Raw genomic sequence first — 13,930 nt, 5'->3', positions numbered from 1 at the left:
GAAGTAAGACCTAATGATACTTTGGATTACCTCGGTGTCTATTGTTATTTTCCCCTTTTCATTTTTGATTTCGTTGATTTGGATAGTGTCTCTCTGCCTTTTAGTTAGTTTTGCTAAGGGCTTGTTTATGTTGTTGACTTTCTCAAAGAACTAGCTCTTGGTTCCTATGATTCTTTGAATTTCTCTGTTCGTAATTTATTGATTTCATCTCTGAGTTTTAGTAGTTTCATCTGTCAACTCCTCTTGGGTGTTTCTAACTTTTTTTTGTAATGCTTTCAGGTGTGCTGTTAAGTTGCTCATTTGCTATGTCTCCAATTTCTTTATGAAGGCACTTACCAGTGCTTTCATTGTGTTCCATTAGTTTGGGTAAGTTGTGTCTTCATTTCCATTGAATTCTAGGTAGTCTTTAATGTCTTCTTATTTCTTCTCTAACACAGCTTTCGTTGAGTAGAGAGCTGTTTAGTTTCTATGCGTGTACATGTTTCTTGGAATTTCTGTTATTGTTGCCATCTGGTTATAGACCATGGTGGTCTGATATAACACAAGTGATTATTTTAGTCTTCTTACAAATGTTGTGACTTGCTTATTATCAGTTTGTTTCTGACTAATATAGTCCATTTTGGAGAAGGTTCCATAAGGTGCTGAGAAGAAGGTATACCCTTTTGTGTTTGTGTGAAATTTTCTCTAAATATCTATAAGATACATTCGATTTAGGACCACTGTGTCATTATTTCTCTATTTAGCTTCTGTCTTGCTGGTCTGTCCCTTATTAAGAGTAGGGTGTTGAAACCTCTCACTATGAAAGTGTTTGGATTAATATGTAATTTAAGCTTTATAATGTTTCTTTTACAAATTCAAGAATACTTTTGTTTGGGGCATAGATATTTAGGATTGTGATGTCCTCCTGGTGGATTTTTCTTTGATGGGAATGAGGTGGCCTTCTCCATCTACTTTGATTAATTTTGACTGAAAGTCTATTGTATTACATATTAGGGTGGCTACTCCAACTTGCTTCTTAGATCTGTTTGATTGGAAAATATTTTTTCAGCTTTTTACTCTGAGGTAGTTTCTATCTTTGTTGCAGAGGTGAGTTTCTTGAATGCAGCAGAATGTTGGATCCTGTTTCTTCCACAATTGTTAGTCTGTGCTTTTTACTGGAAATTTGAATCCATTGATGTTGATAGCTATTAGTGACCAATGATTGTTAGTTCCTTTATTGTGGAGTTGGTGATGATTTTATGTTTGTGTACTTGTTTTCTTTTGCTTTTTTTATTGTGAAGGTATCTTTATCGTGTGTTTTTTTGGGTGTGGTTGGTCTTCCTGCCTTGGTTTCCATTTAGTGTCTTCTGTAGTGCTGTGTTGCTAAATTTAGTTATATCATGAAATATGTTGTTTTCACCAACTATTTCGACTAACAGTTTTTCTGGTTATAGTAATCTGGGTTGGCATTTAGCATATCTTAGTGTCTGCCTGATATCTGCCCAGGCCCTTCTGTCTTTCATAGTCTCTTTCATAGTCTGTTGATTTTGGGGGGTTTTGGTGAAGCCATGATATCCTGGTTTTTGTTGATCGTATTCTTATGCCAGGCTTCCTTGAAATGGCATTGGATCAGGCACCTATCTCTGCTCCACTGGGTTCACTGACTCTGCTGTTCTTGCTGTTTCTGACCCAGGTGGACCAGGCAGCTGGGGTACAGTGCCTCACAGGCCACCTCGGGATGGATTGTAGTCCAAATTTTATCCCTCTAGCAACTCACCTCTGCTTAAGTCACTGTCTTTTCTGGCTCGGTGTTTTTTACACAGCTGGCGTGCAGGCAGAAAGATACCCAAAACTAGGGCTGTTCCAGTACCTCACAAGCTTCTTTGAGACCAAAGACAGTGGAAGTGGGGTCATGTGCTGGCTCAGCTCAGCTGGGTTCACTGGCTGTGCTGGGTTCGCTCTTTCTGATCCTGGTGAGCTAGGCAGCTGGGGAGCTGACAGAATAGACCTCCGCTCCACCACAGTGCCCCCCCACCCCACAGTACCAGAATGTATATTCTCCATAGGTCAGTGAGAGTGAGCATCACTAGCCACTGTGACCAGGAGATTTGTCCACAAGACAGTGAGAGTGGGCTTCTGGGTTTGGAACCAGGAACAGCTGATGCCAAAATGTGTCCACGTGACTGTGAGAGTGGGTGTTCTGGTTTGAAGCCTCACCCTCAGTACCTGAAGATATTCACTCCAAGGACAGTGAGAGTGAGTGCAGTGGTCTTGGGCTGTGGCAGTGCTGGGCAGAAGCCTAGGCATTTTTCACCACATAACCAGGTGCCTGAAAATGAACCCTTGAACATCCCCATGGATTCTTGTCTCAAGTGAGAAACACAGAAGTAGGGGGTTTGGGGTCCATAGAAAGGCCTGCAGGTCACTCCGCTCTCACTGCTGCATTGCTGTTCAAATGCCCTGTTGGTCAGGGCCACCATTTTATATCTCCCAGATATTGTGGTTTTATAACCATCATTGATGAGAGTCCCACTTCACATAAATACTCTACAGAAATGGCCGAAGTATGCTTTTAGGCATTTTAGGAAATTTTGGAAATTCTGTCCCAGTTCCAAGTTAAGCCATTTAGCCAGTTTTCATGTAAGTGAGATCAACAACTCAAACAGCTACATCCAGATGTAAACATGCTAACACTGTAGAAAGCCAAGAGTATATGAAATTGATATGTATATGGTGAGAAAAAATGGCAGAGTATAAATTATTGCTTTTTTTAAACAGAGTAGAAATCCTTGTGTATTCAGTCAAAATACTACAATGCATAACATAACATAGTTATGCACACCATAATACAGTTATGCATAACATAACAATAGTTTGAAATCATGACCAAGGCTTCAACTGCAGTTTTCCACTGAAATCATGACCAAGGCTTCAACTGCAGTTTTCCACAGTGAGGCAGCATGAATAGTGCAAAATGTACATGTTTTGTGTTCAGAATTGAGTATGCAGGGAAGTCCAATGATGAAACTGAGGCCCAAACTGCCAAAAACACCTCAAGCTCACTATATATTTATTTTTCAATTAAGTTTAAGTTGATGTGTTTCATAAACTTGTATTGTTGGCATTTGTCAAGGCCTACAGATTAAGTTACATGACCTAAATTTATAAGACCTGAGCTTAGGTCATGCATAAAACAAAAAAAAAAAAAATCTGAAAAATTTGTCAATGTTGGCCTTCAGTGTTGGATGACAACATGATTCCTTGAGGAATTTTTCCTTGCTCACTCTCCTCCTCCATTTTCTTTATTTTTTTTCTTTTGTGCCACTTTTATATGTCTCTAGTGTTTGGAAGGATAGCACCAAGTTTCTCCTTGGTTTACATTTACAGTGACATTAAAATCCCTTTTAAGGAACATTATCAAACTCATTCTATGAAGCCATAGTCACCTTGGTACCTAAACCTCACAAAGACCCAGCAAAGAAAGAGAATTTCAAGCCAATCTCCCTTATGAACATTGATGCAAAAATACTTAACAAAATACTTGCAAACTGAATCCAAGAACACATCAAAGATATTATCCACTATGACCAAGTAGGCTTCATCCCAGGCATGGAGGGGTGGTTCAGTATAAGGAAATCCATCAATGTGATCCACCATATTAACTGAAAGAAGATGGAAAGATTTCCAATGCTTATGGCTTGGCAGGATTAACATAGTAAAAATGTCCATTTTACCAAAAGCAATCTACAGATTCAATGTAATTCCCATCAAATTACCAACACAATTCTTTAAAGACATGAAAAGAAAAATTCTCAACTTCATATGGAATAACAAAAAACCCAGAATAGCTAAAACAATCCTCTACAATAAAAGATTTTCTGGAGGTATCTCCATCCTTGATCTTAAGCTGTACTATAGAGCAACAGTTATAAAAACTGCATAGTACTGGCATAGAAACAGAATGTTGGATCAATGGAACTGAACAGAGGACCCAGAAATAAACCCACACACTTATGGACAACTTATCTTTGACAAAGATGCCAAAACCATACAATGGAGAAAATATAGAATCTTCAACAAATGTTGTTGGTCTAACTGGATGTCTACATGTAGAAAAATGAAAATAGATCCATACATATTACCCTGCACAAAACTGAAGTCCAAGTGGATCAAAGACCTCAACATAAAACCAGACACATTAAATCGGTTAGAAAGAAAAAGTGTAGAATACCCTTGAACTCATTGGAAAAGGTGGGCAAGAGCCTATAACTCATTGGTACAGGAGACAACTTCTTGAACAGAACACCAACAGCACAGGCTCTAAGAGCAACAATCAATAAATGAGACCTCATGAAACTGAAAAGCTTCTCTAAAGCAAAGTACACCATCATCAAAACAAAACGACTGCCTACAGATTGGGAAAGAATCTTCAACAAACCTTCATCTGACAGAGGGCTAATATCCAGTATATATAAAGAACTAAAGAAGCTGAAAAGAAGCAAACCAAGTAATCCACTTAAAAAATGAGGAACAGAGCTAAACAGAGAACTCTCTGTAGAGGAATATCAAATGGCAGAGAAGCACTTAAAAAATGTTCAACATCATTAGCCATTAGGGAAATGCAAATCAAAATGACCCTGAGATTTCACCTCACACTCATCAGAATGGCCAAGATCAAAAACTCAAGTGACAACACATGTTGGAGAGGTTGTGGAGAAAGGGGAACCCTCCTCCACTGCTGGTGGGAATGCAAACTTGTACAACCACTCTGGAAATAAATCTGGTGCTTTCTCAGACAACTAGGAATAGCGCTTCCTCAAGATCCAGCCATACCACTCCTAGGCATATATCCAAAATATGCTCAAGTACACACTATGGACATTTGATCAACCATGTTTGTAGCAGCTTTATTTGTAATAGCCAGAAACTGGAAACAACCCATATGCCCCTCAACTGAAGAATGGATACAGAAATTGTTGTACATCTATACAATGGAGTATTACACTGCAATGATAAATAAGGAAATCATGAAATTTGCAGGTAAATTGTGGAACCTGGAAAGGATCACCCTGAGTGAGCTGTCCCAGAAGCAGAAAGACACACATGGTATATACTCACTCATATAGACATATAACAGAGGATAAACCTACTAAAACCTGTACATCTAATGAAACTAATCAAGAGAGAGGACCCTGACTAAAATGCTCAATCGCCATTCCAAAAGGCAAAGAGGATAGACATCAGAAGAAGAAAACAGGAATCAACATAGGAACCTGCCACAGAGGGCCTCTGAAAGGCTCTACCCTACAGACTATCAAAGCAGATGCTGAGACTTATGGCCAACTCTTGGGCAACGTACAGAGAATCTTATGTAAGAAGTGGGAAATAGTAAGATCTGGAGAGGACAGGAACTCCACAAGGAGAGCAACAGAATGAGAAAATTTGATGACAGTGGTCTTTCCAGAGACTCATACTCCAACCAAGTACCAGGTATGGAGATAACCTAGAACTCCTGCACAGATGTAGTCCATGGCAGCTTATTGTCCAAGTAGGTTACATAGTAATGGGAAAAGGGACTGCATCTCACATAATTTGATTGGCCTGTTCTTTGATCACCTCCCCCTGAGGGGAGAGCAGTCTTACCAGGCCACAGAAGATGACAATGCAGCCATTCCTGATGTGACCTTATAGACTAAGATAAGAAGGAAGGAGAGGAGGACCTCCCCTATCAGTGGACTTGGGGAGGATCATGCGTGAAGAAGGGGGAGGGAGGATTGGATGAGGAGGAGAGGAGGGAGGGCCTTATGGAGGGGATATAAAGTGAATAAACTGTAATTAATAAAAATAAATCAATTTAAAAAAATCCCTTATAAGCCTACATCCAAATAAGGATGTCATATAACATTACTGTCCTTGCCTCTTTGATTGATGTCCAGGCTTTAAACTGCAGCTCAGAAACTTATAGTTCTCTGCACTACCTCAGGATATGAGTGGCTTTGGGGCTTGTAAATTTTGGTTTGTTGTTATGTAATATTGGTCCCAAACTTTTCACTTTTGCTTTCTGGTTTTCCTTTTGTACCTCTCCACTTTATTCATCTAGTTTCTTCTTTTTCCTTCTTTCTAATTCATAAATTTTCCTTCTCCCTACTTCCTTTTTTCTTCTTCCCTTTTTTAACTTTATTTCTCCCCTTCCTCTTTCTTTGTTCTGTTCTTTTTCTTTCTTTCTCTTTTTTTTTTTTTCCCTTTTTTTCTTTTTTCTTTTTTTTTTTTTTTTTTTTGCTTTTTCTTTTTAATCCATCATGTTGATTATTTCCCAAGGAATATGTGCAAAGGTAGTTCTACCATTGTGCCTGAAAACTGATTTAAACATGTCTTTAACATATCTTGATATTTGCTGTTCGAGCACTCTAAGTGGAACTTAGAGTTGGTATTTGCTGCTGACTGAATTCAGCATCTCCCACATACTTCTAATCAGTTTGCTTCTTTGTTTGCTGAGTGCTTTGTCTGGTTCCTACACACCACCCCAGGAGCAAAGAGTTTATAAACCAGGCCTTTGCAATGAAAATTGAGCTGCATCAGGCTTTCAGGTGCAGCAATTTGGATCCCAGACCCAGGTCCTCATATCTCTGAGGTTCTCGGTGTCTGGTGACAAATTTAAACGTATTATCATCTTTTCACTGTAATGGTTTTATAGAGGAAAACTATGTAATTATAGACTATAATGGGAGAAAAACAGCTATATCTTATAAGAATACCGTAACATACAGAAATTTAAAAGTTTTTTTTTTTTTTTTCTTCTGCGACACAAACTTTCAAGATAGCGTTGGCTATCCTGGAACTCATTCTGCAGACCATTCTGATCTCAAACTCACAGAGAAATTACTGCCTATGCATTTCAAAATCTGGATTAGAAGATGTGCAAAACTACACCCAGTTTAGCAAAGACATTTTGAAGATAAATATTTGTGTCATGAAATCTCTGTATGTGTATGTATGAGTGTGTATGTATGTATGTGTGTTTGTACGTATGTATAACATTAATCTCTTCCAAATTGCAGGTGCCCATGGGGACATCATGATGATCTAGTTTTTATCCTTCATGAAGATAATTTCTTTCTTTCAGGTATGTGTCCAGCCAGAGTCTGTTTGGCAGTTATACCTGGAAGAAACATGTGTCCTAGCACCTCCAGAAACCATGGCAGCCTCTGAAACTGCTGATCACTTGCACATTCACATGGGCATCTGAAGATTCTGTTCCGGTCACTGGGAGTGGATAGGGGACAGATTTTACTATCACCATCATTGGCGTCCACACTGAAGATCTGTAAGATGATTGCAATGTGCTATAACACAAGTTTCTTCCTGTAGTGCTTCAGTTTCAACACAAATCCCTGTGAATATGACCAGTTGAGTATATCTCACAGGCACAAACACTTCCATTATCTGGGAGGGAGCCAGTGTACCTGACAATTTGATGAAAAAAATTGTCAGACTCTGCAGGTAATTAATAAGCCCAAAACCATCAAAATTCATGTAGCAAAATGAAGTTGAGTTCTCTGTAATTTGCTAATTTTCTGTAATAATTTACCTGAAACTTTGGCTTGGACAAAATAAATGTATCATTTTCTAGTTATAGAATTCAGAAAATCAGCAGAGGACTCAATGGCCTGAAGTTAAGATACTGACAGGCTTGTTGTATGGTAGAGCATCTTTGGGGTTTAGGGGAGTTGTATAGCTGTGTCTTGCGGTATGACTATTCCCAGGTTGATTTTCAAACTGGTTTTAGAAGTTTGCACTACCACCATCAATGTAGGAGTGTTTCCTTTTTTCGATATCCTCACCAAAATGTGTTGTCACTTGAGGTTTTGATCTTAGTCATTCTGATGGGTGTAAGATGGAATCTCAGAGTTCTTTTGATTTGCATTTCCCTGATGATTAAGGATGTTGAGAATTTTTTAAGTGTTTCTCCACCATTTCAGATTCCTGGGTTGAGAATGTTCTGTTTAGTGTTGTATCACATTTTTTATTTGGCGTGTGTGTGTGTGTGTGTGTGTGTGTGTGTGTGTGTATTAAGTGTTTAATTTCTTTAGTTCTTTATATATTCTAGATATTAGCACTTGGTTTGGCATAGGATTGGTGAAGATCTTTTCCCATTCTGTAGACTGTCATTTTGTTCTGTTGATAGTGATTTACAGTAGGATATTGTTCAGACATGTCTAAAGCAACTTTATTCTAAATATCCAGAAACTGGAAACAACCTAAATGTTCCTCAACCAAAAAAGGGATAAAGGAACTGTGGTACATTTATACAATGAAATACTACTCACCTATCAAAAACAAGGAAGTCATGAAATTTGCTGGTAAATGGGTAGAACTAGTAAAGATCATCTTGAGTGAGGTTGCAAAGACCCAGAAAGACACACATGGTATATATTCACTTATAAGTCGATTTTAGTCATATAGTACCGGATATACATAGTATAATTCACAGACTCCACAAAAGTAAGACCATTGAGCATCTTAAGCTTCATGTCAGTCCACTAGTTAGGGAGTGAGAGATATGTCTGACATGGACTATGTTGCCTGTTTTTTTGATTACTGTCCCCTGATGGGACTTATCTACCAGGACGTAGGGGCAGAAGAAAACTCATTCATTATGTGAATAGATGAGCTGGTGTGTCTGGGTAGGGAGGTTCCTCAATCCTGCGGAAAAGGGAGAGGCAATGCAGAGGAATGGTGGGACTGGGAGCAGAAGAGGGACGTGACCAAGATATAAATTTAACTAATTATTATAAAATAAATTATGAAAAAAAGTTGATAGCCTACATTTCTATGTAGAGGCTTTTAGAGTAATTAATTAATTTTTATGTTCATGGGTGTTCTGCCTGTATGTATGTCTTGCACCTTGTCCATCCAGTATCCACAGAAGCTAGAAGAGGGTATTGGGTTCTCCAGAACTGTAGTTACAAATATTATCAAGCTGTCATTTGGGTGCTGTGAACCGATCATGGGTGCCCAGGAAGAACAACTAGTACTCTTAACTGCTGAGACATCACTCAAGTCCCTTCACTTCCATGTGCAGGCTTGGGAAGACATGATACCTTCTTTGTTTAGAGCTCTTGGTGCATTCCTCATTTTCAGTATTGTTACTATTTTCCTTTCTTTTTTCTGTTTCATATGTTTATTTTTGCTGTTATATAACAGTTGTCTAAAATGTATTTCAACTCCTTCAAATACAGCACACATCTTGAAATATATCAACCCATTTGCCACCTTCTTTCCCCTTTCTTTTTGCCTATATCCTATGTAGTTCATTTCTTCTTTGTTTTTTACTTCTACTTTGGACTCCCTTGCATTTTTTTATATATACATATACATACATACATACATACATACATATATACATATATATGTGTATATATACATACACATACATACATATATACATATTTTATATATACATACACATACATACATACATATATGAGAATTTATATTTAAAAAATTTTTGGGTCTACAAATTATACTAAGAATGTAAAATATATCTTTTTTTTTAATCAGCAATTCTTCCTTTGCTTCTTCCATGGGCAAAATTTTCCTCTGATGTTTCTATATCTGCTTTTGAAGTATTGAGACTGATGAAGTGAACTCAGTGGTGGGCTCCATTTTCAACTTCCCATGGTGGGAGCAGGCTTACAAGGCCACAGAAAAGGACAATGCAGCCAGTCCTGATGAGAACTGATAGGCTAGGATCAGATAGAAGGGCAGGAAAACCTCCCATATCAGTGAATTGGCAAGAGGTATAGGGGAAAAAGAAGGAGGGAGAGAAGTATTGGAAGAGGGACCAGAGAGAGGGCTACAGCTGGGATATAAAGTGAATAAATTGTAATAAAAAATAACTTACAGAAGCTTTTCAGTTTCATATGGTCCTGTTAATTGATTGATGATCTTAGAACCTATGCTGTTGGTGTTCTTTTTAGGAAGTTGTCTCCTGTGCCAATGAATTCAAGGCTCTTCCCCACTTTTTCTTCTAACAGATTTAGTGTATCTGGCTTTATGTGGAGGTCTTTAATCAACTTGAACTTTACATACATGCAAGGTGATAAGAATGGATCTATTTCCATTTTTCTACATGTAGACATCAAGTTAGACCAGCATCATTTGTTGAAGATGCTATCATTTTTCCATTATATGGTTTTGGTTTTTTTGTCAAAAATCAAGTGTCCGTAGGTATGTGGGTTTATATCTTGGTCGTCTACTCATTTCCATCAAGCCACCGTTTTGTTTCTATGTCAGGACCATGGAGTTTTTATTACTCTTTCTCTGTAATACAGCTTGAGATCAAGGACAGAGATATCTACAGATATAAAGGATTGTTTTAGCAATTCTGGGTTTTCTGTTTTTCCACATGAACTTGAGAATTGCTCTTTCAACCTTTGTAAAGAATATGTTGGTAATTTGATGGGAATTGCATAGAATCTGTAGATTACTTTTGGCAGAATGGCCATTTTCACGATGTTAATCCTACTGATCAATGAGCATGGAAAATCTTTCCATCTTCTGATATCTTCTTCAGAGGCTTGAAGTTTTGTTTGCTTGTTTGTTTATTTTTTGTCTCTGCTATGTTAGTTGCTGTGAACTTGTTATTTTATTTAAATTTTTATATTAATTACATTTTGTTCACTTTGCATTCTAGCTGTAGTCCCTCCCTCATTCCTTCCCAATCCCACCCTCCTCCCTCATCTTCTCTCTTGCCCCTCTCCAAGTCCAGTGATAAGGGAGGTCCTCCTCCCCTTCCTTCTGACCCTAGCCTATCAGGTCTCATAAGGCCTGGCTCATTGTCTTCCTCTGTCGCCTGATAAGGTTGTTCCCTCACCAGGGGGAAGTGATTAAAGAGCCAGCCACTGAGTTCATGTCAGAGACAGTACCTGTTCCCGTTAAGAGGGAACTCATATAGAGACTGAACTGCCTTCTGCTATATCTGTGTAGGATTCCATGTTATTTCCATGCATGGTCCTTAAGTTGGAGTATCAGTCTCAGAAAAGACTCCAGGGCCCAGATTTCTTGGTTCTATTGCTCTCTTTGTGGAGCACCTGTCCCCTCCAGATCTTCATATCTTCATTTTTTTTTTCATAGGATTCCCTGCAGTCTGGCCACTGTGTAGCAACACGCCTCAGCATGCCCTTTGATATCCTGTTGGGTAATGTCTTTCAGTGGCCCTCTGTGGTAGGCACCTGTCCTATTCCCTCTTCAGATGTCTGTCTCATTTACCTTTCTGAGTGAGTATTGATCATCTTACCCATGGTCCTCCTTTTTGCTTATCTTCTTTAGGGGTACAGATTTTAGTATGTTTATCCTATATTATATATCTAATATCTACTTATAAATGAGTATATACCATGTGTGTCTTTCTGTTTCTGGGATACCTCACTCAGGTTGATCTTTTCTAGTTCCCACCAATTGCCTGCAAATTTTATGATTTCCTAGTTTTTAATTCCTGAGTAGTATTCTATTGTGTAAAAGTACCACAATTTCTGTATCCATTCCTCTCTTGAGGGACCTCTGGTTTGTTTCCAGGTTTGGGATATTATGAATAAAGCTGCTTTGAGCATGGTTGAGCAAATGTCCTTGTTGTATACTTGAGCATATTTTGGATACATGCCTAGGAATGGTATAGCTGGATCTTGAGGTATCAGTATTCCTAAGTATCTGAGAAAGTGCCAAAATGATTTCTAAAGCAGTTGTACAAGGTTACATTCCCACCAGCTGTTGAGGATGGTTCCCCTTTCTCCACATCTTCTCCAGCATGTATTGTTGCTTGAGTATTTGATCTTAGCCATTCTGACAGGTGTAAGGTGAAATCTCTGGGTCATTTTGATTTGCATTTCCCTGATGACTAAGGATGTTGAGCATTTCTTTAAGTGTTTCTCTCCCATTCTATATTCCTCTATTGAAAACTCTCTGTTTAGCTCTGTATCCCATTTTTTAATTGGATTGCTTGATTTCTTGCTCTTTAACTTCTTTAGTTCTTTATATATTTTGGGCATTAACTCTCTGTCATATATAAGGTTGGTGAAGCTCAATTCCAAATATGTAGGCTGTTGTTTTGTTCTGAGGACAGTGTCCTTTGCTTTATAGTAACTTTTCAGTTTCATGAAGTCCCATTATTAATTGTTAATCTTAGAGCTGGTACTGTCGATGTTCTGTTTAAGAAGTTGTCTCCTGTGCCAATAATGTCAAAGGTACTTCCCCAATTTTTCTTCTAAGAGATTTAGCATGTCTGGTTTTATATAGATGTCTTAAATCCACTTGGACTTTAGTTTTGTGCAGGATGATAAGTATGGACCTATTTGCATTTTTCTACTAGTAGATATCCAGTTACACCAGCACCCATTTGTTGAAAATGCCTTCTATTTTCCATTGTATATTTTAGCATCTTTGTCAAAAATCAGGTTTCCATAAGTGTGTGGGTGTATTTATGTGTCTTCTATTCTTTTACATTGATCCACCAGCCAGTTTCTATGCCAGTACCATGCAGTTTTTATTACTGTTGCTGTATAATACAGCTTGAGATAAGGGATGGAGATCCCTCCAGATGATCTTTTATTGTAGAAGACTGTTTTAGCAATTCTGGTTTCTTGTTATTCAAGATGTAGTTGAGAATTTTTCTTTAAAGTTCTTTATGGAATTGCTTGGTAACATGATGGGAATTGCAGTGAATCTATAGTTTTCTTTTGGCAAGGGTTCCAGTTTTACTATTTTTATCCTGCCAAGCCATGAGCATGAAAGATCTTTCCATCTTCTGATATCTTCTTCTTTTTCTTTCTTCCAAGATTGCAAGTTTTTTTTTTTTCTCATAAAGTTCTTGACTTGCTTTTATACCAAGGTATTTTATGTCCTTTGTTGCTATTGTGAAGGGTGTTGTTTCCCTAATTTATTTCTCAGCACATTTGTCTTCGGTATACAGGAGGGGTACTGATTTGTTCATTTATTTATCTATTTATCTATTTATTTATTTATCTATTTATTTGTTTGTTTTTTATTTATTTATTTTAGTTAATTTTATATCCAGCCACTCACTTTCCTCACTATTTTTAATAGCTGTAGGAGTTCCCTGGTAGAAGTTTCCCACTATTAATGTTCGGGATCTATGTGTTGTTTAATTTTTTTTAATGTTTCTTTTACAAATGTGAGTGCCCTTGTATTTGGGGCATAGATGTTCAGAATTTTGACATCTTCTTGGTGAAAATTTTCTTTGATGAGTAAGAACTGTCCTTCCTCATCTCTTTTGATTAATTTTGGTTGAAAATCTATTTTATTAGGTATTAGAATGGCTACTTCTGCTTGCTTCTTGGGTCCATTTGCTTGTAAAACCATCTTCCAGCCCTTTACTCTCAGGTAATGTCTATCTTTGTGACTTAGGTGTGTTTCTTGTATGTAACAAAATTGTGGGTCTTGTTTACACATCCATTCTGGTATTCCATGTTTTTTTCTTTTATCTTTTTCTTTTTCTTTTCTTTTTTTTTTTTTTTTTTTTTTGAGATTTGAGTCCATTGATGTTGAGAGAGATTAATGACCAATGTTTGTTAGATCCTTTGATCTTGATTTTGGTTGTGGTAGTGTGTTTGTGTGCTTGGCTTCTTTTACTTTTGCTGTACTGAGGTTAGTAATTTCATGTGTTTTCCCAAATATAGTTAGTTTTCCTGGGTGGTATTTTTCCTTCTAGTATCTTCTGTAATGCTGGTTTTGTTGACACGTATTGAAATTTGTTTTTGTCATTGAATATCTTGTTTTCTCTTTTTATGATGACTGAGAGTTTTGCTGGATGTAGTAGCCCAGGCTGACATCTGTGTTCTCTTAGGTTCTGCATGATATCTGCCTAGCATCTTCTGGCTTTCATAGTTTCTGTTGAGAAGTCAGGTGTGATTCTGATGGGTTTGCCATTATGCCT

Source organism: Psammomys obesus, unplaced genomic scaffold, assembly GCF_907164565.1.
Source record: "Psammomys obesus unplaced genomic scaffold, mPsaObe1.curated_primary_1811, whole genome shotgun sequence".
Taxonomy (NCBI): Eukaryota; Metazoa; Chordata; class Mammalia; order Rodentia; family Muridae; genus Psammomys; species Psammomys obesus.
This window is presented reverse-complemented; position numbering follows the sequence as displayed.